This window comes from Pristiophorus japonicus, chromosome 19, assembly GCF_044704955.1.
Source record: "Pristiophorus japonicus isolate sPriJap1 chromosome 19, sPriJap1.hap1, whole genome shotgun sequence".
In the NCBI taxonomy this organism is placed as follows: domain Eukaryota; kingdom Metazoa; phylum Chordata; class Chondrichthyes; family Pristiophoridae; genus Pristiophorus; species Pristiophorus japonicus.
In genome coordinates, this window is record NC_091995.1 from 7,900,786 (window position 1) to 7,928,619 (window position 27,834).

At 44.8% G+C, this 27,834-nt stretch overlaps 1 pseudogene; it reads right to left on the reverse strand.

Moving 5' to 3' along the window:
• Positions 1-440: 440 nt before the first annotated feature.
• Positions 441-27,695, reverse strand: LOC139230648 (zinc-binding protein A33-like; annotated as a pseudogene).
• Positions 27,696-27,834: the final 139 nt, after the last annotated feature.

Here is a 27,834-nt window from a genome sequence, read left to right on the forward strand (position 1 = left end):
CTAAAAGTTACTCACTGATATAGAAGAGAAAAAAGAAAAACTACTTACCAATCACCAGCCAATCACTTACCCCCTTGGCTGTGACGTCACCTTTCTATTTCTTTCTACTTTTTTGCCCTCTCCCTGTAGCTGCACCAGCTGGCCTTTTGTAGGCCTCTCGCCGACCCCGGACTCACATCTCTCCAACGCACCTCCAGACGCCTCTCGCGGCCTTTTGTCGGCCTCTCGCCAACCCCAGACTCACGTATTATTTGTATTTGTTTTATTTACAGTCTCATGGGATTTTATTTACAGTATCATTGGACATTACATGGGATACATTTAGTGAGAACCTGTTGTTAATGGCGGTTTCAGACTCCCAACCCCTAAACTCTGCTCCTGTCCCTATTCGCACGGTGTCAAGTCATGGATGATGTGAGCCAGAACGATGCCCGTCCCTTTTACAGAACCAGACCGGAACCGGAGCAGATTCTCAGGCACTTATTTACATCTAAGGTCCAGAAGAAAGGATAACATTTCTCCATGAATTTATTCCCAGTGAAGGTGTGGAGATGGGACTTAGTATCCGCACAGTAAAATGAAACTGTCCCGGACTCGTAACTAAGATAAACTCCCACCTTCCTGGGAATCTGACCAACAGCAAGAGAGAATTGAGAGAAGGTGTTTACATTAAATGCATCTTCAAACTGCTCAATGATCCACAATCCTTCCTCTGGTATCACTTCGACCCCTTGCTTCCTCTCCACAGACTCTGCGGCTACCCCCAGACTCCAGCATCGATTCCCTGCTACCTCCACCTCCCAGTAGTGTCTCCCTCATGTGAATCCCTCCAATCCCAGCACACAGGGCCAGTAGGTAAACCTCTTCTCCGTGTCAGGGAGACTCCTTCCAGTCTCAGTCCGTCGCACACTCTTCAGATCCTCAGACACCTCAAGCAATAGATTTGTTGTTTCCTGATCCAACTTCACAGAGACTGGGAGAAAAAGCAGAGAATTAGAGAGACTCACTGGAGATCCCAGAGAGAGACTCGCTAGCAATCCCGGAGAGACTCTCTGGCAATCCCAGAGCGAGATTGTTGGGGATCTGGAGAGATGCTCTCACCATAATGTAAAGTGGTTATGTTACTGAACTAGTAATCCAGTGGCCTGGACCAATGATCCAGAAATGCGAGTTCAAATCTCACCACAGTGGCTGTGGAATTTAAATTCAGTTAATTAAATAAATCTGGACTAAAGTGCTAGTATTAGTAATGTTGGCTATGAAATTACCGGATTGTCATAAAAACCTATCTAGTTCATTCACTCGGGAAGGAAATGTGCCGCTTTACCTGGTCTGACTTATATGTGACTTCAGACACAAAGCAATGTGGTTAATTCTTAACTGTCCTCTACAATGGCCTAGCAAGCCACTCAGTTGTATCAAACCGCTAGGAAAAACAATAAAGAACGAAATGGACCACCCAGCATCGACCTAGACATTGGATTCAGACAGGACAAAAGCACACCCAACCCAGTCAACCCTGCAAAGTCCTCCTCATTAACATTCGGTGACTTGTATCAAATTTGGGAGAGCTGTCCCATAGACTAATCAAGCCTGACAGAGTTGTACTGACAGAATCATACCTTTCAGCCAATGTCCCAGACTCCTTCATCACTATCCCTGGGTATGTCCTGTCTCACCAGCAGGACATACTCACCAGAGGTGACGGCACACTGCTATACAGTTGGGAAGGAGTGGCTCTGGGAGTCCTTAACATTCACTCCGGGCCCCATGAAGTCTCATGGCTTCAGGTCAAGCATGGGCAAGAAAACCTGCTGATTTACCAGCTGCTGCCCTCCCTCAGCTGCTGAATCAGTACTCCTCTCTGTTGAACGCTACTTGGAAAAAGCACTGAGGTTCGCAAGGACGCAGAATGTACTCTGGGTTGGGGGACTTCAAGCCCATCACCAAGAGCAGCTTGGTAGCACCATTACTGACCGAGATGGTCAAGACCTGAAGGACATAGCTGCCAGATTGGGCCTGCAGCAGATGGTAAGAGAACCTACACAAGGAAAAACCCTACTTGACCTTGTCCTTACCAATCTACTTGTCGCCAATGTTCCCGTTAAGCTGCACCGCCGCGCAGCGGTCTGGAGGTCCCACACAGGCCACTCAACAGATTTACAATTGAAAATACCATGCATGCACAAGAAATTGAATGGGCCATGCAGCCCAGTAAAAGGGCTGCACATCCCCCCAAAAATTAGCAGGAATATTGCTCATCACAGATGCATCTGTCCATGACCATATTAGTAGGAGTCATCATCACACAGTGCTTGTGGAAACAAAGTTTTATCTTCACACTGAGGACACCCTGCATCATGTTGTGTGGCACTACCACCGTACTAAATGGGCTAGATTCAGAACAGATCTAACAGCTCAAAATTGGGCATCCATGAGACGCTGTGGGCCATCAGCAGCAGCAGAATTTTAAACTGCCACAATCTGTACCCTCATGACCTGACATATCCTTCACGCTGCCATTACCATCAAGTCAGGGGACCAACACTGGTTCAATGAGTGTAGAAATGCATGCCAGGAGCTGCAACAGGCATACCTAAAAATGAGGTGCCAACCTGATGAAGCTGCAACACATAACTACATGCATGCTGAACAATGGAAACAGCATGTTATAAACAGAGCTATCAACAGATCAGATCAAAGCTCTGTAGTTCTTCCACATCTGGTCGTGAATGGAGGTGGAAAATTAAATAATCGATGAGAGGAGGAGGCTCCATGAAAATTTCCGTCCTCAATGATGGCGGAACCCAGCACGTGAGTGCAGATGACAAGACTGAAGCGTTTGCAACCATCTTCAGCCAGAAGTGATGAGTGACTGATCCATCTCGGCCACCTCCTGAGGTCCCCACCATCACAGAAGCCAATCATCAGCCAATTTGATTCACTCCATGTGATATCAAGAATCGGCTGAGCATACTGGATGCAGCAAATACTATGGACCCCAACAACATCCTAACTGTAATAGTGAAGACTTGTGCTCCAGAACTAGCTGCATCTCTAGCGAAGCTGCTCCAATACAGCTACAACACTGGCATCCACCTGACAGAGTAGAAAATTGCCAAGGATGTCCTGTCCACAAAAAGCAGAAAAAAAACAATCCAACAATTACCGTTCCTACTCCCAATCATCAGCAAAGTAATGGAAAGTGTCATCGACAGTGCTATTAAGTGGCAACCAATAATTTGTTTACCAATGATGAGTTTGAGTTCTGCCAGGACCACTCTGCTCTAGACCTCGTCATAGTCTTGTTCCAAATATGGACCAAAGAGCTGAATTCTAGAGGAGAGGTGAGAGTGATAGCCCTTAACATCAAGGTAGCATTTTCCCAACTGTGACATCAAGGAGCCCTAGTGAAATTGAAGTCAATGGAAATCGGGGGCAAAACTCTCCAATGGAGTCTTATCTAGCACAAAGGAAGATGGTTGCGGTTGTTAGAGGCCAATCATCTCAGCCCCAGTACATAGTTGCAGGAGTTCCTCAGGATAGTCCATCTTCAGCTGCTTCATGAATGACCTTCCCTCCATCATAAGGTCAGAAGTGGGGATTTTTGCTGATGATTGCACAGTGTTCAGTTCCATTCGCAACTCCTCAGATAATGAAGCAGTCCATGCTCACATGCAGCAAGACCTGGTCGACATTCAGGCTTGGGCTTGTTAGTGTTAGTGTTTATCAGAAGAATCACTCAACACTCAGAGTCGGTTCCAATGCCAGTGCGGCCTTTATTGACGCCAGCGGGGAGGAAGTCACAGGATCCAGGCTTCTCTCCGCAGAACAAAGGGTTTCATGGATCTTTATATGTTTTACAACAGTTTACTACAGTTACATACAACAGTTTACTACAGTTACATTAGACCAATAGATAGCGTTAGTCTCTAAATGTAAAGTGGCTCATGTGTTGCCAAGAGATGTGTTGCTAGGAATGACTCATGTGCCTTGTAACATGGCCTGGGCCTCCCTTATCTTACTCCTGTTACAGAGTCGTATCAGTTTCCAGGAATGCGGTCTAATTCAGCTAACAAAAATCCCATGAGGCTTCACTGGTAGCCATTTTATGATTCAAGTTACATATAGTTCTTTACAGTTACTCAGCCCACTTCGGCTGGACACAATTCAATCATAACAATTATCGATTACATATAGGTTTCTTTAACCCAGTAGAATTTCCCTGATACCTCAAGAACTGCATGTTCAGGTTTTGTCAGCTCAGGCTGATTAATGACCTCGTTATGTGAGGCAGATTCTCCCCTTAAATTTTTCATTGCCAATCTTTCCAATTCTTTGTCAAATCACAAACGCCAGAGGTCACCTTGCACACATCAAGGATCACTCTGCGCCAATGCTCTTAGCCAAAAGGCCGAGAGCCACTGCACCGTACTGCAATACCAGGTTCGTGCCATGGAGGTGGATGGGTCAGGCCCCCCACACACCTCCGTGGAGGTGGATGGGTCAATCCACCCCACCCACCTCCCCTTATCTCTCTTCCTTGGACTTCAGCTGTGTGAAATCACTGGTTCATTGTATCCAAGGCATTCCTGGTAGTGGGCCTCACAGGGTCATTGCTCGGTCATTGCTCAGTCAGTTCCAGTTCATTACTTGACTAACGGGGTTCCCATCATGCTTGGGCAGCCATTTTATATGTGGCCGTTTTAAACTTATATGAGTTTAGATATATTCAGCAGGTGCCTAATGCCTAGTGTTTTATATATTCAGCAGGTGCCTAATGCCTACAACAATTCCCTCCTTTCGGTAAAGGGACTAGTCCTAGTCCCCCTTTAACCGACCGCTCTACTTTTATTGATTCTGTGCACGGCCCGGTACTCCCTGCCTCAACATGCTGGCCAGTCACGCGGTTTCAGGTGTCCTGGTTGCTTAAATCAAATTGACAAAGGCCAAATCCTCCTGCCCCTTTATTAGACAGGCTTGTTTAGTATTTGGGGACCGGTCATGGGTCCCTCTTCGTTGTGCTTGGTGCCTGCATGCCTGGCAGGCCATTATGCCCCATGTTATCGCTAAGATCAATTGTATCCCGACCAGTATGTGTGAAATTATTCGAATCCAAGGATGGATGTTCACATTTATTCCCCAGTCCCAGACCTTTCTCCACCAACTCTGACTTTGTAAGTCTACATCGATATCTTCTTCCAATACTTTGATTTTAGTTTGCAGTTGGTGGTAGAGCTTTACGGATTGACCCACTCTGAGCCTCAACTCTCGTAATACTTCGGTTAGATGTGGGATAGGGACCTGATCTGGCTCGTCATAATCCTGTAAATGATCATGGAGCTGATCGGTTACCTCAATAACTTCGGACTTCCGGCGCCTAACCTGGGTGATATGCGCTTGCCCGATCGTGACGGGTCGTAGTGGCGTAAAGCAAAAGTTTGGCTGTGGTATAGGGCACTGCAGGTCATTATACTGGTATGAACGCTCTGTGGTAGAGACGCAGTATCTTCCCTTCCCTCCATAGCCTGCCCTCGCGAAGTGCCTGTGTGCGGGCACTATTTCTAGTACACACCTGTCGGTTCGGCTAAACCCGCACTCGTCTAGCTCACCTCGGCCTACCGGGTGAGGGCATACTGTGATCTCCCCCCTTTGCTTGCAATCTGTTAGGGAAATCCCGGTATGTTGTTTCGACGAACGGCGGAGGTGGTGGTCAGATAGTAACGCATGGAGACATTGTCCCGTATTACTCCGATATTCTCTAGTTGGTATAGGGGGAACGGTCCTGAGTCCGGCGTGGCTATAGGGATCATCAGGACTATCCCTATCCCAGTATTATCCAGTGTTCCCCTCAGTTGGTTGGCCAACTGAGCCAGATGTGAACTGTCTATCCAATCGGGTACTTCCCCGCGTTGGATCTGGTCGAGATTGTGGCGGATCTGTCCCACCATCCACAGACCAGAAGCGTGACAGAGTTGCCCCTGTCTTTGCTTTCCTGTATCTTCTTTTTCTCTATCAATGAGGTGATTGATAGTTTTGGCGTGAGCTTCCAGGACTGAGATGCCATCCAACTGGATTTCGGCACCCTCCTTTCCTAGGTTGGCTTGGTCTTCCTGGTTTTGCTCCACCCTCTCTAATAACCCCTTCATCACCCCTCTAAGCTGTTCCACCCTCTCATTTAACCCCTTCATCACCCCTCTAACCTGTTCCACCCTCTCATTTAACCCTTGTATGTCTATCGAGTTTACTACGGAGGTCCTTGTATTGAAAACGGTAGCAATGTCATTAACTATTTCCCTCTTTATCCTGGGGGCTGACCCCTGTCCTCAGAATCTACTGGCACCCATTGCATCGGCAGCCTGCTGCATTACAATTTTACTTAATACATTGTACATTTTCCTTGACTGTTCTGTACAGTATTCCGGCATCTGGATGCCTGAAATATTGATCAGGACAGGCACAATTTCATGTTTAACATTATCATACAATAATTCCCCTTCGTTGTACATTACAATCCCATTTTCTGGTTCCTTAGTAGTTATGGGACAAGGCAGTTCCTCGGCAATGTAGTGGTTCTTATGGGGCGCGGTGTCGGAGGGGGTGAGAAGCATACATACAATGATATTGCAGCCGCCCCCACCTCCTCGTAGTACCCACACAGCCCCATTCTCTTTTTGCGGATGAATGATTGCTGGGATTATCCCGGAGGCGCGCAAATTATGCCGAAAGTACATTCATCAGGCCCTTTGACATCCTCCGTTTAATGCAGCTACTCCTTATACCCGTGGAGCACTGTACACATACTCTTATTAGGATTCTTATTAGGATTCACTTGTAACCATGCATTAAAATAAATCCTGTCCTTACTCCAGTCCTTGGCTGCTGGGATGCACATTCCATCCGTTAAATTAAACAAGACTCCATCGTTCATGTAGTTGTTTATTTCCTGAGTGCGCTGCAATCCGTCGGTGTCGTCCAGGGTACGTGCCTGTCGCAGGGCTATCCATATTACGAGGAGTGCCGTTCGTATTCCCATTCTGGTAGGTATTATCTGTAATTTTAACCAGATGGCCTGGTCGTCACCAGGGGTTAGGTTTTGCTCTACGAGTATCCCTGTCACCCTGCAAAATCAGAAACACAAGGTTATAATTGAACCATTTCGAGTTGAATCTGTGGGGCGTGCGCCCGTGTCTTTACCCACTTAAATATTACCCAAACTCCTATTATGACCAAGGCCAAAGCTATTCCTCCGAACATCGTTGTCTGCTTTACCGTTAGGTTGGGTTTGTGGACTACACCTACCCACCGTAGGGTACATTGGCTCTATTGCCATAGGTGATGGTGCTATGGCTGCGCACTGCACTATCCGTCTAGTCCCGTTATCTCTTCCAGCCTGTTTATCTTAGATTTTAACTCTTCAATTTGTTTTATTGAGTATCTATTTCTTTATTGTATCAGGCAAGTATTATTACATAAGCAAGTTCTGTTTTTATTTTTGTTTCCTCTGTTAGGTGAGTTTTTTTTTCTATTAAGAAATCCAAACTAATAATGTTCAGTATCAAACGGCTGTCAATGGAAAGAGCTAACTCCTTTCCAGGTTTGTAAGAATACCTGATGTCATTACGTGACTTCACGTAATCATCTGAAAAAAAAGTCTTTGTGCCTTCAAACTTGCTTAGAAATTAGGAATCCGTTAAAACTCCAATGTTTTCTTAACTTCTAATTCAAGTACTTGCCAAAGAAATCTTTTTTTTAAAAATTGATATAAAACGAGACATCTTTTTTTTTCTTTCTTCAAATTAGGTTTTGTATTTTACACGGAGGGTTCGTAACTCCATAAAGTTGTTAATTTAAAATAATTTGTTTACTTTCAAAGTGGCGTTTTTATCTTTTTCTTTTTCTCCATAACTGGAATGGAGTCCAGCTTTGAGGGTTTGAGGGCTGCTTTTCGTTATCTCAAAATGCTCCAGTTTCAAAGTCGTTACTAAAGCTTGCTGTTTTTAACATTTTCCAAAAGTCCCTTTTACACCTTCGCAGATAGCTCGCCACTCGTCCAGAAGTTTGACCTGATCAGATTTAATTTAATAATTTTTTTTTTTAATCCACCTCAGTATTTTCTGTGCCTTCTCTGAATATCTCAAAATCCCAATTCAAACTTTGTAATTTAAATCTTTATGTAATCAATCATTGCATGTTTTCTTTCGGCAAGTAAGTGAGCATATCAAATAAATCTTTTGCTCAACAAACCTATCCTTTGTACATTTCCTAGCTCCGTAACTTATCATCCGAATAAATCCACACCTGCGTTTCTAACTTAAATGTCTTAAAACTTCCCACATACAGGACGACACTACAAAGGGTTAAAAAAGACTTTCACTCTGTTTCTAAAATAAACAGACACTTGCATTCCTCTTCCAAGCAGGCTTTCGGAACATGAAAACATAAAAAATTCATTCCGTAGTCAAAAATCGCACAGGCACGTCTCATTGAAACAGATGTTCACAAAAGTCTCTCTTCTTTCCTATTAATTGTTTTGGCCGGCTTTATTCCTCTTCCATACTTCACTTAAGACAATCACCGTCAGTTTCTTTTATTGATTAACTTCCTATGTTAATTTACATGGGCTCGCAGTATCAAGACCACAGCCTTTTTTTTTCTTTTTGACTTTCCGTTCCTTCTCCCACCATTCCCGTTGGGCTGCTGGCAGGTCCTGAGTATCCCACTCTGCTCTAATCATTTTCTCGATTAGTTTCTTTTGCTTTTCCGCCAGATGGCGGGTAATGGACCCTTCTGATCCCCACTCGAGTATACTTGCTTTCATGGCCATTCCTGGGTAGGACTAGAACCGTTAGGAATCTACTCTCAGAGGTTTGCCTTTTACTTCGCACAACTTGTAGTAGACCATCTCTGGGCTGCTGTCAGGTCACAAGTCTGCTGTTACACAAACTTATACAATTCTTAAAACGCGTTTAAGCAATTCCCGCAGCGCTCTACATATCCTTAACGACTACCTACCACCGCTCTGCCCGTTGGTCCGACCCTGTTCACAGGTTTGGATTCCGTTAGCCACTGTACACCGCTTGGTTCTACGCCGGGGTATATCTCAAATTACACTACTGGGTCCGGAAGATGTCTTTCAGTATCACGATTCCACGGTCCAAGTGTGTTCCCGGCACCTACTTAATTCCTGGCCGTCACGTGAGACTAAAGTCCTCTTAATTCAGGCTCAGGCTAGGTGTTTGAGATATTGGACCATCCCCTCGTGTCGATCAACCAGCATCCACCTTCCGCACCCTTTATAATTAAAAATCGTTTTTTATACTCACCCGGGTTTTTCCAAGGGTGTCCAGCGACCCCGAAATCCTGTTTGTGATGACACTGTTAGTGTTAGTGTTTATCAGAAGAATCACTCAACACTCGGAGTTGGTTCCAATGCCAGTGCGGCCTTTATTGATGCCAGCGGGGAGGAAGTCACAGGACTGGATCCAGGCTTCTCTCCGCAGAACAAAGGGTTTCATGGATCTTTATATGTTTTACAACAGTTTACTACAGTTATATACAACAGTTTACTACAGTTATATTAGACCAATAGATAGCATTAGTCTCTAAACGTAAAGTGGCTCATGTGTTGCCAAGAGATGTGTTGCTAAGAGGTGTGTTGCTAGGAATGAGTTTCAGTTTCCAGGAATGCAGTCTAATTCAGCTAACAGAAATCCCTTCACTGGTAGCCATTTTATGATTCAAGTTACATATAGTTCTTTACAGTAACTCAGCCCACTTCGGCTGGACAGAATCCAATCATAACGATTATAGATTACATATAGGTTTCTTTAACCCAATAGAATTTCCCTGATACCTCAGGAACTGCATGTTCGGGTTTTGTCAGCTCGGGCTGATTAATGACCTCGTTATGTGAGGCAGATTCTCCCCTTATCTCTCTTCCTTGGACTTCGGCTGTGTGAAATCACTGGTTCATTGTATCCAAGGCATTCCTGGTAGTGGGCCTCACAGGGTCGTTGCTCGGTCATTGCTCAGTCAGTCCCAGTTCATTACTTGACTAACGGGGTTCCCATCATGCTTGGGCAGCCATTTTATATGTGGCCGTTTTAAACTTATATGAGTTTAGATATATTCAGCAGGTGCCTAATGACTAGTGTTTTATATATTCAGCAGGTGCCTAATGCCTACAACAGGCTGATAAGTGGCAAGTAGCATTCATGCCATGCATTTGCCAGGCAATGACTATCATGAACAAAATGGAGTCTTGCCATCTTCCCTTGATATTCATTGGATTGCCATCGGCGAATCCCCCATCATCAACATCTTGGGGTTCACCATTGACCAGAAACTTAACTGGACCAGCACATAAATACTGAGGCACCAACAGCAGGTCAGAGGCTGGGTATGCTGTGGAAAATCTCTCACCTCCTGACTCCGCAAAGCCTTTCCACCATTTACAAAGCACGTTAGGAGTGCGATGGAATTGTCATGTATCTTACATTATTATATATAACTGTATCTTAACATGCTATACATGACTGTAATAAGATATAACCTGTAACCACCAGCATACCTTACCACCAGGGGTGCACTTGCAAGAGACAGGTATATAAGGACAGGTCTCAGGCAAGTGCAGCATTCCAGAGCTGTGAAATAAAGGTGCAGGTCCAGAGTGACCTTGACTTCACTACATGCCTCATGTGAATCTGGACTGAGGGGACAGGACTTTACAGTGGCGACGGGTTACAGGATTACAGAATCTACAGAATGGTGAACAACGGATCAGATGAAAAGTACAATGCGGAGACAGTTGGGAGGACTTTATAGAAAGGCTCCAGCAAAGCTTTGTAACCAAAGACTGGTTAGGCGATGATAAGGCAGACGAGAGAAGAGCCCATCTCTTGACCAGCTGTGGCTCGAAAACATACACTTTAATGAAGGATCTGTTGGCACCCGAGAAACCAGCAAGCAAGTCGTTTGAAGAATTGAGCACACTGGTAAGAGACCACCTGAAGCCAGCGAGCAGCCTACACATGGCCAGACACAAGTTCTACAACTACAGAAGCTGTGTGGGCCAGGGCATACCCGACTTCGTGGAGGAACTTCGAAGGTTGGCTAGTTTATGTGAGTTCTCCGATGAACTGAGGAGAGAAATGCTGAGAGACTTTTTCATTGAAGGAATAGGCCACGCAGGCATATTCCGAAAGCTCATAGAGACTAAGAACCTGACCTTAGAGGCAGCAGCACTGGTTGCACAGACATTCTTGGTAGGGGAAGAAGAAACGAGGTTGATTTACAATGCAGGTACGACAACTAACGAACAAGGAGTTCACAGCATTAGACAAGCTGCTACCCCCACACACAGACAAAGCCGGGAGAACAGACTCTCGACAGCAGGCAGAAGCCATCAAGGGCCACAGGAACGGCCGTTCACACCTCATCAACCCACAATGCGAGTAATCAACTACAAACTGAGAGAAGCTCAAGAGAGATCAGCCAGACGCAGCTCATTCTTTGGGAACACTTTAAACAATAGAACAGGTCTGTGCTGGAGGTGTGGGGGTGGGCACTCGTCAAGGGGATGTCGATTTCAGCAGGCTGTTTGCAGAAATTGTGAATATACAGGGCATTTGGCCCGCATGTGCAAAAAAACGGCAGCTAGGCTGGTATACGAATCGGATGGGTCGGAAAGCGGACCAGAAGATGGTGGGGACAGTACCCGGGACACCGATGTACAGCGGGTCAACACGATCAATGGCCGCTGCTCCTACAACAGGACGCCTCCTATAATGATGAGGGTCCTACTCAACGGGATATCTGTCAACATGGAGCTGGATATGGGAGCGAGTCAATCTCTCATGGGCGCTCAACAATTTGAACAACTGTGGCCGCATAAAAGAGACAGACCAAAACTCACAAGGGTCAACACCACACTAAGGACCTATACCAAAGAAATCGTACCAGTCCTCTGCAGCGCCATGCTCTCTGTCACACACAAAGAGACAGTGAACCGACTTCCCCTGTGGATTGTCCCCGGAGACCCCCCAGCACTGCTGGGGAAAAGCTGGCTGGCAAAACTAAACTGGAAATGGGATGATATCCATGCCATGTCATTAGAGGAACGGACCTCCTGCTCAACAGTTATAAAGCGATTTGAACATCTCTTTCAGCCAGGTGTGGGTACTTTCAAAGGGGCCAAAGTCAAAATCTACATCACAAAGGATGCTAGACCGGTCCATCACAAGGCCAGACCTGTACCTTATGTGATGAGGGAAAAGATTGAACACGAACTAGACAGGTTTCTGCGGGAAGGCATTATATCACCTGTGGAATTTAGCGACTGGGCAAGTCCCATCGTCCCAGTCATGAAGCCTGATGGATCCGTACGAATCTGTGGGGACTACAAATCTACCATAAACAGAGTCTCCCGACAGGACCAGTACCCGCTGCCCAGAGCGGAGGACTTATTTGCCACATTGGCTGGAGGAAAACTTTTCTCAAAATTAGACCTCACATCTGCGTATATGACGCAAGAATTGACCGAGGAATCCAAGCTACTCACCACCATCAACACACATCGAGGCCTTTTCATGCACAGTCGATGCCCATTCGGCATCAGGTCGGCAGCTGCCATATTCCAGCGCAACATGGAGAGTCTGCTCAAGTCCATCCCGGGGACGGTTGTATTTCAAGACGACACATTTATCACGGGCAGGGACACCGACTCACATCTCCGTAATTTGGAGGAAGTACTAAAGCGGTTGGATCGGGTAGGCCTACGAGTCAAGAAATCCAAGTGCCTGTTTCTCGCACCCGAGGTTGAATTTTTGGGCAGAAGTATTGCCGCTGATGGAATCCGCCCAACAGAGTCCAAAACAGAAGCAATTTTCCTGGCACTCAGGCCCTGGAATGTCTCAGAACTGCGCGCCTTTCTCGGGCTACTCAATTACTTTGGGAACTTTATGCAGAACTTAAGCACGCTGCTGGAGCCTCTCCACATGCTTCTCAGGAAGGGGTGCGATTGGTTTTGGGGGGACGCCCAGCAACACGCCTTCATTAAGGCACGCAACCTTCTGTGTTCCAACAGTGTTTTGACTTTCTTTGACCCAGGTAAAAAGTTAGTTCTCACACGTGATGCGTCAGCGTATGGGGTCGGGTGCGTTTTGCAACATGTCAATAGTGCGGGCGAATTACAACCCATAGCTTATGCCTCCATCACTTTCGCGGGCGGAGTGCGGGTACAGAATGGTAGAGAAGGAAGCGCTCGCGTGCGTGTACGGTGTCAAAAAGATGCACCAATACCTTTTCGGGGCGAAGTTCATGTTAGAAACCGACCACAAGCCCCTCACGTCCCTCCTATCCGAGAGCAAGGCAATCAACGCCTCGGCGCGAATTCAACGGTGGGCACTCATGCTGGCGTCCTACGACTACACATTAAAGCACAGACCAGGCACAGACAACTGTGCCGACGCGCTCAGCAGGCTATCCCTGGCGACCACGGAAGGGTCTGACGAACAGGACTGTGAGATAGTTATGGCAATCAATGCCTTTGAGTCCACAGGTTCGCCTATGACGGCTTGCCAAATCAGAGCCTGGACGGACGGCCAGCGACCCCACATTATCCTTAGTAAGAAAGTATCCTTGCTGAGAAAGCAGGAATGGGGTACTGAAGTTGCATGTTCAGCCATGAACTCATTAAATGGCGGTGAAGGCTAGAAGGGCCGAATGGCCTACTCCTGCACCTATTTTCTATGTTTCTATGTAAAAAGATGTGTCCTAACCGGTGACTGGGCAGAAGCTCGCAATGCCTGCCCCGAGGAATTAAATCCCTTTCACAGGCGCATGCATGAGTTATCACTACAATCAGACTGCCTGATGTGGGGCAGCTGAGTATTCATGTCTCTGCGAGGCAGAGAGGCATTTGTCCGGGAACTCCACCGCGAGCACCTGGGGATCGTTCTCATGAAGGCCATCGCCAGATCCCACGTCTGGTAGCCTGGTATTGACCGGACTTGGAGCTCTGCGTCCGAAGGTGCACCATTTGTGCCCAACTCAGCAATGCCCCCAGGGAGGCTCCACTGAGCCCCTGGCCTACCAAACCGTGGTCGCGGGTGCACGTAGGCTATGCGGACCCATTCATGGGCAAAATGTTCCTCGTAGTTGTAGATGCATTTTCAAAGTGGATCGAATGCACCATTTTAAACTCGAGCATAACCTCCACCACTGTGGAGAGCCTTGCAACCATGTTTGCAATGCATGGAATCCCTGACATATTGGTCAGTGACAATGGTCCGTGCTTCACCAGCGTAGAATTCCAAGACTTTATAATTGACCACGTCAAGACGGCACCGTTCAAGCCTGCCTCCAACGGCCAGGCGGAGAGAGCATTGCAAATCATTAAACAAGGCATGCTTAAAATCCAAGGTCCCACGCTGCAGGGGTCGCCTGACGCGACTGCTGCTGGCATACAGATCTCGTCTGCACTCATTGACTGGAATCCCCCCCCACGCTACTGTTGATGGAAAGGACTTTAAAAACAAGACTCTCATTAATCCTCCCAGACATGCACGAAATCATTGAGGCAAAGCGCCGTAAGCTGACTGAGTACCATGACAGAAATTCGAGGGGGAGATGGAATGAGATAGGGGACAAAGTGTTTGTACTAAACTATGACAGGGGTCCCAAATGGCTTGCGGGGACAGTAACGGGCAAGGAAGGAAACAGGCTACTGGTAGTACAAATGGACAATGGCAAAACCTGCCGGAGGCATGTAGACCAAGTCAAAAGCAGATTTACCAACAACACTGCGGAACCAGAGGCAGACTACAATGTGGAACTCGCATCACACCTGGAGGACAGACAGAGGGAACAACCTGAGGAAAGAGCAATCCCAACAGACAGCCCAGGCGAGTCAACAACAATCACACCAATCGAAACAGACAGCCCAGGCTAGATACCAGCAACCACACCCAAAGAAAAACAGACACCAAGGCAAACAACTGAACCACAACTCAGACGCTCCACGCGAGAGCATCGACCACCTGAGAGACTGAACCTATAAAGACAATAAGACCTTGGGGAGGGTGATGTCATGTATCTTACATTATTATATGTAACTGTATCCTAACATGCTATACATGACTGTAATAAGATATGACCTGTAACCACCAGCATACCTTACCACCAGGGGTGCACTTGCAAGAGACAGGTATATAAGGACAGGTCTCAGGCAAGTGCAGCATTCCAGAGCTGTGAAATAAAGGTGCAGGTCCAGAGTGACCTTGACTTCACTACATGCCTTGTGTGAATCTGTACTGAGGGGACAGGGCTTTACAGGAATATTCTCCACTTGTCTGGATAACTGCAGCTCCAACATCACTCAAGAAGATCAACACCATCGAGGACAAAGCAGCTTGCTTGATTAATACCCCATCCACCACCTTAAACATTCACTCAAGGTGCACTTCAACATCTCAGCAAGGCTTCTTCAACTGCACCTTCCAAACCCTCAACTACACCACCTAGAACGACAAGGGCCATAGGCTCATGGGAACACCAATACCTGCAAGTTGCCCTCCAAGTCACAAACCATCCTGACTTGGAAATATATTGCTGATCTTTCATTGTCACTGAGTCAATATCCTGGAATTCCCTCCCTAACAGTACTGTGTGATTACCGTCACCACACGGACTGTAGCGGTTCATGGAGACAGCTCACCATCACTTTCTTGAGTCTACTAGGAACGGTCAATAAATGCTGGCCTTGTCAGTGAAACCCACATCCTATGAATGAATTTAAAAAAAATGAGATCACCCTTTCTGATTTGATTTTCCATTTTTCAACACGAGAAAAGAGCAGGTTCGAGGAAGGAAACAAGGATCTGGCAACAGCAGAAAATCCTGTGACTTCTACAGTGGGTGGTCACAGCTTCTCAAAATAACAAAGATCAAACACGCCCATCTCAGCACTGTAGTGTTTTGTGGGGACATAGATAAGCAAATGAACATGAGCTGGAACTAGAGTCTCAATGTACAACTAAATACTGTTCCCAGTTTAATGCACCACAAATTGGGGTTACAATCATCATCATAGGCAATCCCACGGAATCGAGGAAAACTTGCTTCCACTCTTAAAATGAGTTCTTAGGTGGCTGAACTGTCCAATACGAGAACCACTGACCCTGTCACAGGTGGGACAGATAGTCGTTGAGGGAAGGGATGGGTGGGACTGGTTTGCCGCATGCGCTTTCCACAGCCTGCGCTTGTTTTCTGCATGCTCTCGGTGATAAGACTCGAGGTGCTCAGCGCCCTCCCGGATGCACTTCCTCCTCTTAGGGCGGTCTTTGGCCAGGGACTCCCAGATGTCTGGAGATGTTGCACTTTATCAGGGAGGCTTTGATAGTGTCCTTGTAACATTTCCTTTGCCCACCTTTGACTCATTTGCCGTGAAGGAGTTCCGAGGAGAGCGCTTGCTTTGGGAGTCTTGTGTCAGGCATGTGAATAACGTGGCATACCAAGCGGAGCTGACCAAGTGTGGTCAGTGCTTCAATGCCGTGGATGTTGGCCTGGTCGAGGATGCTAATGTTGGTGCCTCTGTCCTCCCAGGGGATTTGTAGGATCTTGCGGAGACATCATTGGTGGTATTTCTCCAGCGACTTGAGGTGTCTACTGTACACGGTCTATATCTCTGAGCCATACCGGAGGGCGGGTATTACTACAGACCTGTATAGCATGAGCTTGGTGGCAGTTTTGAGGGTCTGATCTTCAAACACACTTTTCCTCAGGCGGCCGAAGGCTGCACTGGCGCACTGGAGGCGGTGTTGAATCTCGTCGTCAATGTCTGCTCTTGTTGATAAGAGGCTCCCGAGGTATGGGAAATGGTCCACGTTGTCCAGGACCGCGCCGTGGATCTTGATGACTGGGGGACAGTGCTGTAAGGCAAGGACAGGCTGGTGGAGAACCTTTGTCTTACGGATGTTTAGAGTAAGGCCATGCTTTCGTATGCCTCAGTAAATATGTCGACTATGTCCTGGAGTTCAGCCTCTGTATGTGCGCAGATGCAGGCGTCGTCCGCATACCGTAGCTCGACAGAGTTTGGGGTGGTCTTGGACCTGGCCTGGAGATGCCGAAGGTTGAACAGGTTCCCACTGGTTCTGTCGTTTAGTTCCACACCAGCAGGGAGCTTGTTGACTGTGAGGTGGAGCATGGCAGCGAGGAAGATTGAGAAGAGGGTTGGGGCAATGACGCAGCCCTGCTTGACCCCGGTCCGGAAGTAGATTGAGTCTGTAATGGATCCGTTGGATTACGGGATGCATATCATGGAGCAGGTAGAGGATGGTGACGAACTTTTGGGGGCATCTGAAGTGGAGGAGGACGTTCCATAGACTCTTGCAGTTGACACTGTCAAAGGCCTTTGTAAGGTCGAAGAAAGCCATCTATAAGGGCTGGTGCTGTTCCCTGCATTTTTCCTGCAGCTGTCACCCTGCAAAAATCATGTCCATTGTGCCCTGTCGGGGACGAAATCCGCATGCGACTCTGGGAAGAGCTCCTCGGCCACAGGGAGAAGACGGTTGAGAAGGACTCTAGCGACGACTTTCCCAGTGACTGCTAGCAGGGAGATTCCTCTGTAGTTGCCACAGTCGGACATGTCCCCTTTTTTAAAGATGGTTACAATACCTGGGAGCTAAACACCTTCCATACTCCTTACCAGATTACTAACTTAAAAACTCACTCATAGGCTTGTGTGTGTGTGTATATGGATGTGTGTGTATATGGATGTGTGTGTGTGTATGTAAGAACATAAGAAATAGGAGCAGGAGTAAGCCATTTTGGCTCCTCGAGCCTTCTCTGCCATTCAGTAAGATCATGGCTGATCTGATCATGGACTCAGCTCAACTTCCCTGCCCGCTCCCTATAACCCTTTACTCCCTTATCGCTCAAAAATCTGTCTCTTCTCCACCTTAAATATATTCAATGACCTTGCCTCCAAAGCTCTCTGGGGCAGAGAATTCCATCGATTTACAACCCTCTGAGAGAAGAAATTTCTCCTCATCTCAGTTTTAAATGGGTGGCCCCTTATTCTAAGACTATGTCCCCTAGTTTTAGTTCCCCCTATGAGTGAAAATATTCTCTCTACATCAACCTTGTGTTTCAATAAGATCACCTCTCATTCTTCTGAACTCCAATATGTATAGGCCCAACCTACTTAAACTAGCTTCATAAGTCAACCCCCTCATCTCCGGAATCAACCTAGTGAACCTTCTCTGAACAGCCTCAAATGCAAGTATATCCTTCCTTAAATACAGAGACCAAAACTGTACGTAGTACTCCAGGTGCGGCCTCACCAATACCCTGTACAGTTGTAGCAGGACTTCTCTGCTTTTATACTCTATCCCCCTTGCAATAAAGGCCAACATTCCATTTGCCTACCTGATTACTTGCTGTACCTGCACACTAACTTTTTGTGTTTCATGCGCAAGGACCCCAGGTCTCTCTGTACTGCAGCACTTCTCAATTTTTCGCCATTTAAATTATAATTTGCTTTTCTATTATTTCTGCCAAAGTGGTTAACCTCACATTTTCCCACATTATACTCCATCTGCCAAATTTTTGCCCACTCACTTAACCTGTCTATATCCCTTTGCAGATTTTTTGTGTCCTCACAATTTTTTTTCCCACCCATTTTTGTATCATCAGCAAACTTGGCTACATTACACTCGGCCCCTTCATCCAAGGCATTAATACAGATTGTAAATAGTTGAGGACCCAGCACCGATCCCTGCGGCACCCCACTAGTCACTGTTTGCCAACTGGTAAATGACTCATTTATCCCCACTCTCTGTTTTCTGTTAGTTAGCCAATCTTCTATCCATGCTAATATATTACCCCCAACCCCGTGAACTTTTATCTTGTGCAGTAACTTCTTATGTGGCACCTTAACGAATGCCTTCTGGAAATCCAAATACACCACATCCACTGGTTCTCCCTTATCCACCCTGCTCGTTACATCCTCAAAGAACTCCAGCAAATTTGTCAAACATGATTTCCCTTTCATAAAACCATGCTGACTCTCTTGATTGATTTTCCAAATGTGTCGCTACTGCTTTCTTAATAATGAACTCCAGCATTTTCCCAACAATAGATGCTGGGCTAACTAGTCTATAGTATCCTGATTTTTGTCTGCCTCCTTTTTTAAATAGGGGCGTTACATTTGCGGTTTTCAAATCCAGTGGTACCGCCCCAGAATCCAGGAAATTTGGTAGATTACAACCAATGCATCCACTATCTCTGCAGCCACTTCTCTTAAGACCCTAGGATGTAAGCCATCAGGTCCAGGTGACTTGTCTGCCTTAGTCCTATTATTTTACCGATTACTACTTCATTCGTGATAGTGATTGTATTAAGTTCCTCCCTACCTATAGCCCCTTGATTATCCACTATTGGGATGTTTTTAGTGTCTTCTGCCGTGAAGACCGATTCAAAATATTTGTTCAACGTCTCTGCCTTTTCCCTGTTCCCCATTATTAATTCCCCAGTCTCATCCTCCAGGGGACAAACATTTACTTTAGCCACTCTTTTTCTTTTTATGTACCTGCAGAAACTCTTACTATCTGTTTTTATATTTCGTGCTACTTTACTTTCATAATCTATCTTCCTTCTGTTAATCATTTTTTTTAGTCGTCCTCTGCAGGCTTTTAAAAGTGTCCCAATCCTCTGGCCTCCCACTAGTCTTGGACACATTGTATGCCTTTGTTTTCAATTTGGTACCCTCCTGTATTTCCTTAGTTAGCCCTTCTTTTACAGTCTTTTCTTCTCATTAGGATATATTTTTGTTACGAGTTATGAAATATCTCCTTAAATGTGTGCCACTGCTCATCAACCGTCCCATACTTTCGTCTATTTTCCCAGTCCACGTTAGCCAGCTCTGCCCTCATACCTTTGTAGTCTCCTTTATTTAAGCTTAGGACCCTGGTTTGAGAACCAACTTTCTCACCCTCCAACTGAATTTGAAATTCAATCATATTATGGTCATTCATTCCTAGAGGATCTTTTACTAAGAGATAAATGAGATCATTTATTAATCCTACCTCATTACACAGTACTAGATCTAAGACAGCCTGCTCCCTACTTAGTTCCGCAACGTTCTGTTCAAGGAAACTATCCAGGAACGCTCTATGAACTCCTCCTCAAGGTTACCCTGACCAATTTGCTTTGTTCAATCAATATGAAGGTTAAAATCACCCATGATTATTGCCGTTCCTTTATTACAAGCCTCCATTATTTCTTGATTTATACATCGTCCAACAGTGTATGCCCACCAGTGACTTTTTCCCTTTATTATTCCTTATCTCCACTCAAACTGATTCAACATTGTGATCTCTGAGCCAATATCGTTTCGATCCCATCCTTTAACAATGCTACCCCATGTCCTTTTCCTTTCTGTCTGTCCTTCCAAATTGTCAAATACCCCTGATCACCTTGCAACCACGTCTCTGTAATGGCTATCAGATCATACCCATTTGTATCTATTTGTGCCATCAACTCATATATTTTGTTACGAATGCTACATGCATTTAGACAAAGAGCTTTTAAATTTGTTTTTTTTACCCTTTTTTCCTGTGTGTGTGTATGTGTATGGGTGTGTGTATCTGGGTGTTTGTGTGCATGTACATGGGTGGTGTGCATGTACATGTGTGGGTATGTGTATATATGGGTGGGTGTGTGTATATGGGTTTATTCGTGTGTGTCTACATGGATGGGTGTGTGTGGGCATGTATATGGGTGCCTCATTTGGTCTGAACAGGATGCATTCTAGGTTACTGAGGGAAGTAAAGGTGAAAATTCTGGAGGTTCTGACCGCAATCTTCCAAATCTCCTTAGGTTGTTGCCAGGTTTGGAGGATTGCAAATATTATACCCTGTTTAAAAAAAACAGAGGGGCATAAACTCAGCAACTACAGGTCAGTCAGCCTAATGTCGGTTATGGGGAAACTTGTAGAGACTAAAATCTGTGACAAAATGAATTGGCTTTTAGAAAGGTATAGGCTAATAAATTAAAGTTGGCAGAGATTTTTTAAAGGCAACCCGTGTTTGACTAACTTTGATGAAGTAACATAGAAGGTTGATGAGTATAGTACGGTTTATGTTGTGTATATGGATCTTCAAAAGATGTTTAACAAGGTACCACATAAAAGACTTGTTAGCAAAATTAAAGCCCATAGGATTAAATGGACAGTGGTAGATTGATACAAAATAGGCTAAAACACAGGAAGCAGAGAGTAGTGGCGAACGGTTGTGTTTCAGATTGGAGGGAATTAAACAGTAATGTTCCCTGAGAGTCCTTCTTAGGACCACTGCTCTTTTTGATATATATTAATGACCTGGACTTGGGTACACAGGGCATAATTTCAAAGTTTATAGATGATAGGAAACTCATAAATATAGTAAACAATGAGAAGGATAGTAACATACTTCAGGAGGACATAGACTGGTGAAATGGGCAGAGTCATGGCAGATGAAATTTAACGCAGAGAATTGTGAAGTAATACATTTTGGTAGGAAGAATTAGGAGAGGCAATATGAACTAAATGATAAAATTTTAAAGGGTGTGCAAGAACAAAGAGCCCTATGTATACAAATTTTTGAAGGTGGCAGGACAAGTTGAGAAGGCTGTTAAAAAAGTATATGGATTCTTGGATTTATTAATAGAGGAATAGCGTATAAAAGCAAGGAGGTTAACCTTATTAAAACACTGATTAGGCCTCAGCTGGAGTATAGTGTTCAGTTCTGAGCAGCACATTTTAGGAAGGGTGTCAAAGCCTTGGAGAGGGTGCAGAAGAGATTTACAAGAATTGTACCAGGGATGAGGGAGTTTAGTCTGTGGAAAACTGGGATTGTTCTCCACAGAGCAGAGAAGATTAAGAGGAGATTTGATAGAGATGTTCAAAATCATGAATGGTTTTTATAGAGTAAATAAGGAGAAACTGTTTCCGGTGGTAGAAGGGTTGGTAACCAGAGGACACAGATTTAAGCTGATTGGCAAAAGAACCAGAGGCAACATGAGGAAATACTTTTTTATACAGCGAGTTGTTGTGATCTAGAATGCACTGCCTGAAAGGGCAGTGGAAGCAGATTCAGTGGTTATATTCCAAAGCGAATTGGATAAAAACGCAAGGGAAAAGAATGACAGGGCTATGGGGAAAGAGCAGGAGAGTGGGATTAATTGGATAACTCTACCAAAGACTTGCCACAGGCATAAGAACATAAGAAATAGGAACAGGAGTAGGCCATATGGCCCCTTGAGCCTGCTGCGCCATTCAATAAGATCATGGCTGATCTGATCATGGACTCAGCTCCACTTCCCTGCCCACTCCCCATAATCCCTTATCCCCTTATTGTTTAAGAAACTATCTATTTCTATCTTAAATTTATTCAATGTCCCAGCTTCCACAGCTCTCTGAGGCAGCGAATTTCACAGATTTACAACCCTCAGAGAAGAAATTTCTCCTCATCTCTGTATTAAATGGGCGGCCTCTTATTCTAAGATCATGCCCTCTAGTTCTAGTCTCCGCCATCAGTGGAAACATCCTCTTTGCATCCACCTTGTCAAGCTCCCTCATAATCTTATACGTTTCACCTAAGATCACCTCTCATTCTTCTGAATTCCAATGAGTAGAGGCCCAACCTACTCAACCTTTCCTCATAAGTCAACTCCCTCATCTCCGGAATCAACCTAGTGAACCTTCTCTGAACTGCCAAAGCAAGTATATCCTTTCATAAATATGGAAACCAAAACTGCACGCAGTAGTCCAGGTGTGGCCTCACCAATACCTTATACAGCTGTAGATGGACCAAATGGCCTCCGTCTGTGTTGCATCATTCTATGATTCTATAATCCAAAAAATAAGCATTTTTATCAAGTGTCTAATCCTCCACCTGTGAGTGTTCTGATTTCAAATGACTGAAAATGACTTTTTTTTAACTGTACTGAACCATTTACTAGTTTCATTGATGTACACTCGTCAGTTTCTTAGTAAATTAAATATTTTTTAATATTTAAAAACTTTTAAGACATGCCTTCAAGTGGCTATGCATCCAAAAAAAACAAGTTTAATTTGAAGAGCTGCCTCAAAAGGGTCTCTATCTGTCTCTACTGGTAATCTGATGGTCACCATGGCCAGTTTTATTGGTGGGTCGATATGCAGCAATGTTTTTGAAACCAGTGTTAAAAATGGCGGAAGCTCGATTTATGCTCAATGTAAGTTGCATTTAAAATTCTGTAATCTTTTGTGCTGGTTTGGACGATTTCAGACAAACTGCACTCAGTGGGACTTGGACTTATAGCTTCGACCTACATAAACAGATTAGAACTATACACTTCCAACTTTTCCTCATGTGTCCTCCAGTGAGTATCCATCTCTACTGGTAATCTGATGGCCACTGTATGATCTGTCAGCACCAGTAGTCTAACGGTCACTGTATGATCTGTGTGTACCAGTAATCTCAGTCACTGTATGATCTGTGTGTACCAGTAATCTCAGTCACTGTATGATCTGTGTGTACCAGTAATCTCAGTCACTGTATGATCTGTGTGTATCAGTAATCTCAGTCACTGTATGATCTGTGTGTATCAGTAATCTCAGTCACTGTATGTTCTGTGTGTATCAGTAATCTCAGTCACTGTATGATCTATGTGTATCAGTAATCTCAGTCACTGTATGGTCTGTGTGTACCAGTAATCTCAGTCACTGTATGATCTATGTGTACCAGTAATCTCAGTCACTGTATAAAATGGGTGGAATAATATAATTTTAAAAGTATTAAATCGACCTCTCATTGTTTCTAAGTTTTTAAGCTTGTTTAAAGGGGTCCGGATACAGATTATTCTGTAAAACCCCAATGTGTATTTAGGCTATTAGTGGGCAAAAACAAAACTGGAACAAGAACACACCCTGCAGCAGGAGGGAGGAAAAGAGCTACCACAGGGGAAAAGGTAAGGAAGGGAAGAGAATAAAGGATTCAAGGGAGAAAAGTAGAAAAGCAAGGTGATGAGAAGCTGTGGCCCACAACTCGATCGATCCAACAACCTGAACAGGAATGCAAGCAAAACTGGAACCACCAGGCAGACCTCAGGTTCAGAGACACCTCCCCCTCTCCGCCACTCCCACCCACAACAGGAGAATGCACCTGGACACAGCAAACCGACATCATCCTGAATACAGTCCATCAATAAAATTATATCCACAAATCTGAACAAACTGCAGCACATCATCAGGCAAAGCAAAACTGATCAACCTAAAAGGACAGGTGGAAGCGGCAGTTCTACAGGAGACCCTCCTCACCGCCCTCAGAACACACCAAGTTTGTGAGTGAGTGGGTGGGACCAATGCTGGCCGCCTGCTACTGACCCAAGAACAGAGGATCGTCACACTAATCAACAGGAACCTTCCCATTAATCTGGAGATACACATTCCTGGAGAAGGAGGCCGTTCCAGCCTAATGACATTCGAATAACAGCAGAACGCAAAGTGATGCTTCAATTCTGTATCCTGAATGAGGTGTCCCCACATTCCCCACATCAGCAATCCTCACACTCGTCCCACGTATATACAGCACAGTGACTGTGGGTGGAGACCTAAACTGTGCTCTTCACTCCCAATGGGACAAACTCCCAGCGGACACAGGGCACTAGGACAAGCAGACGGAGCAATTTGGGGGAAAAGTAGTGACTTCCCTACTGAGTTTGACAAGAGCCTACTCACGGAGTTTACTCTGCTCCTACTGAAACCCCTACACCATGTGCTGGAGACAAGGACACAGACACAATTAACTTAGTCACAATCATGTTGATATATACGAACAGAAAGGTCACCACCCATTGCTCATTGTAGAAAAGTAACTTATTCCTCAAAGCTGACAAGAAAATATTGGCCAAGATCTTAACTTCCAGATATCTCAATGCAAACAAACAGGCTTCGTACGGGGCCGCATGTGGAGGCTATTCAATGCAATGCACCACTGTCATACCTCTACCCTGATACACCCCCTGGAGGCAGAGAAGACATGTCTTGGGCAAGTGGAATGTTTTTACAAGTCAGTTGAGTGAATAAGCCTTGGTGACACTTTCAGGAATCCAGTGCTTGTCCCCAAGTCCACAGTGAGCACTAGCTGACTCCACACCCCTCGCCACTCCTCGCTCAAAAAGCAAAGCCTCGTTCCCAGGCTTCCTGTCCCCACCTTGGTCATGGACATGGGTCTGGCACACAAGGTGGAGCTGCATCAGGAGGGTGAGTATTGTAGAGGAGAAAAGGTGCAGCTGGGAAGGGCGGGGTTCCTCTTGCTCAATTGTGCAAATTATCACTGGCTTCTGGAGGCTGTGGTTCATCTGAGGGTCCCTGTGTTGGTCATGTTCGGGGAGTTGACATTTTCAGCTGCCCAGTTAAAGGGTTTAATTTTTGGAAAGTGGATTTGGTACTTGAATAACTCATAAATTCCATTCAGGCCCGCTTTTAGCCGCATTCCTTTGCAACTACTTAGTACCAGAAGATACTCTATGGTATTTTTATCATGTATAACAAATCAAATTATGAGATATAAATCAGGAGCTATAAATTTGAGTTTTACCGGGGTTAATGGCATCCAACATTTCTCTCCACACTGCGTACGGTAAAGGACCGTTGAATTTTTTGATAAACAGGGAGGCATCTGCTAATGTCAGGAAATAACCGTCCTCGCTAATCCTGCAAATATCAAACAATTAGTTATAAATTGACCATAAACACTTTCCTGAGCTATTTTGCAAAACTGGCAGATTTTCAATAAAGAGCATGCCCTACCTCCTCTTCTGATGAGTTTCTTCCTGAAGTAAATAAAACACAAATCTGAGTTGCCAGAGACTGAGCGTCTATATCCGGACAACAGAAATTATACCCAGATTGTTACAATCTGCTAGTAATTCCAAATTCTCACTTCTGCAGACACACGGCTAGAAAGAGGATATTACAATAAGGATATAGAAGCAAGAGAAAGTATCCAATGATTTATAAGAATGATACCAGAACTGCGTTAATGGAAATCAACATCAGTCCCAAATGGCCTCCTGTGTGTGCCATTCTTTGTATGTCAGCCGTCAGGTATGGAAGTCAACAACAGTCCCAGTCAGAGACACAGTGACTCTCACCCACTGTGCCAGACACACCCACATACTCACAACATGCAACTAACTGGATTGTAATCTAAGGAGAATATTAAACTCCATTGAAATAATTACAAACTAAGTGTCAAGCTCATGGCAACTCATTCCTGGGGAGGTTACAGGTATTCCCGGGATTCTGCAGATATTGTGTAAGCCGATTAGTTTGATGGCAATAACAGTTCCTCTCTGGAATAGACAAAGCAATTGACCGGTTTAAATCAGTGCCAAATTATTGGGGAAATGCTGTATTTATTTCAAAATTCTCCTTGGTCATTTTGTGACTGTGAACTTTCACTGAACTAAACTCACCTTCAGAAAAGTCATTCCGTCTTTTTGTTCCATCTGTTTTTGCAATTTTTTGAGAGTTTTTCCTGAATAGAATTTAAATTCACTTGAATTTCACGAAGATTTTCCTCCATTGTTTCTAGAATCCTCTCCTCTTGTTCCCTGAGATCTCGAATTAAACGCTGTTCTTTCTCAGTGAGAATCTGGTGCATTTTAGCGAACTCGGATGTGATGCGGGTCTGCTGACTGCTTGACTGATGCTACGAAATAAAATGTTAAAAATTATATTTATCCGCAATAAAAGCAAAATAAAACGATTCAAATTTTGAAAATCAGCACAGGGACATTTTACCTTAATTTCGGAAATCTTTTGTTTCTGCAGCTGTTTTGTTTCTAGAACCGCCAATTTCGTCTCTGTGAGAGAATCTAAGGAAGATTTCACCTGACCCTGGGATTGGGAGAGAAAAATCACAGAATAACAATACCATAAAAAGGTGATGAAATAATCAGGTGATCAAATCTGTTCCCTTTTACCTTGTAGAGTCCAACAGCTTCTTTAATCGCCATGAAGTTATGAGATTTGTGCTCCCGCGTATCACTACAAATCATACAGATCAATTTCTTGTCAGTATCACAAAACAGCTTCAGTTCTTCCTGATGTTCCTCACAGTGAAGTTTACTTTCCTTCTCTTTCGGATTCAGGGTTAATTTTTGAGCTTTCTCGGCCAGATTCGCTAAGGCCCGATTAACCTTGAAGTTTTTTTCCGGAAACTCCTCTCTACATTCCGGGCAGGAGTTTGCCTTCCTCTTTTCCCAACAACGTGTGATACAGGAGCGGCAGAAGTTGTGCCCACATTCTATTATTACCTGATCGGTGAAGAAATCAAGACAAATGGGACAAATTGTCTCATCGGTCCAACTCTCAGCTTGCTGTCTGGAAACCATGTTCACACTCAGCATTTCCTGATTCAAACCACTTTCAGTTTAAGTGTGCTGCCAACACCCTCAGTTCAACAACAACTTGTAATTGTGCAATAAAACATCTCAAAACACTTCACATGAGGGTTATCAAACATAATTTGACACTAAATCACATAAGGAGGTATTAGGTCAGATGGGGTTCCACAGTGCTCAGTGATGGGTCCCTTTTTGTGGTATATATCACAATTGGACTTGAATATTTGGGGTATGATTAAGAAGTTTGCAGATTACACCAAAATAGGCTGTGTGGTTGATAATGAAGAAGAAAGCTACAGATTACATGAAGATATCAATGTACTAATCAGGTAGACAGAACAGTGGCAATTGGGATTCAATCCAGCTAAGTGTGAGGTAATGCATTTGAGGAGGTCTAAC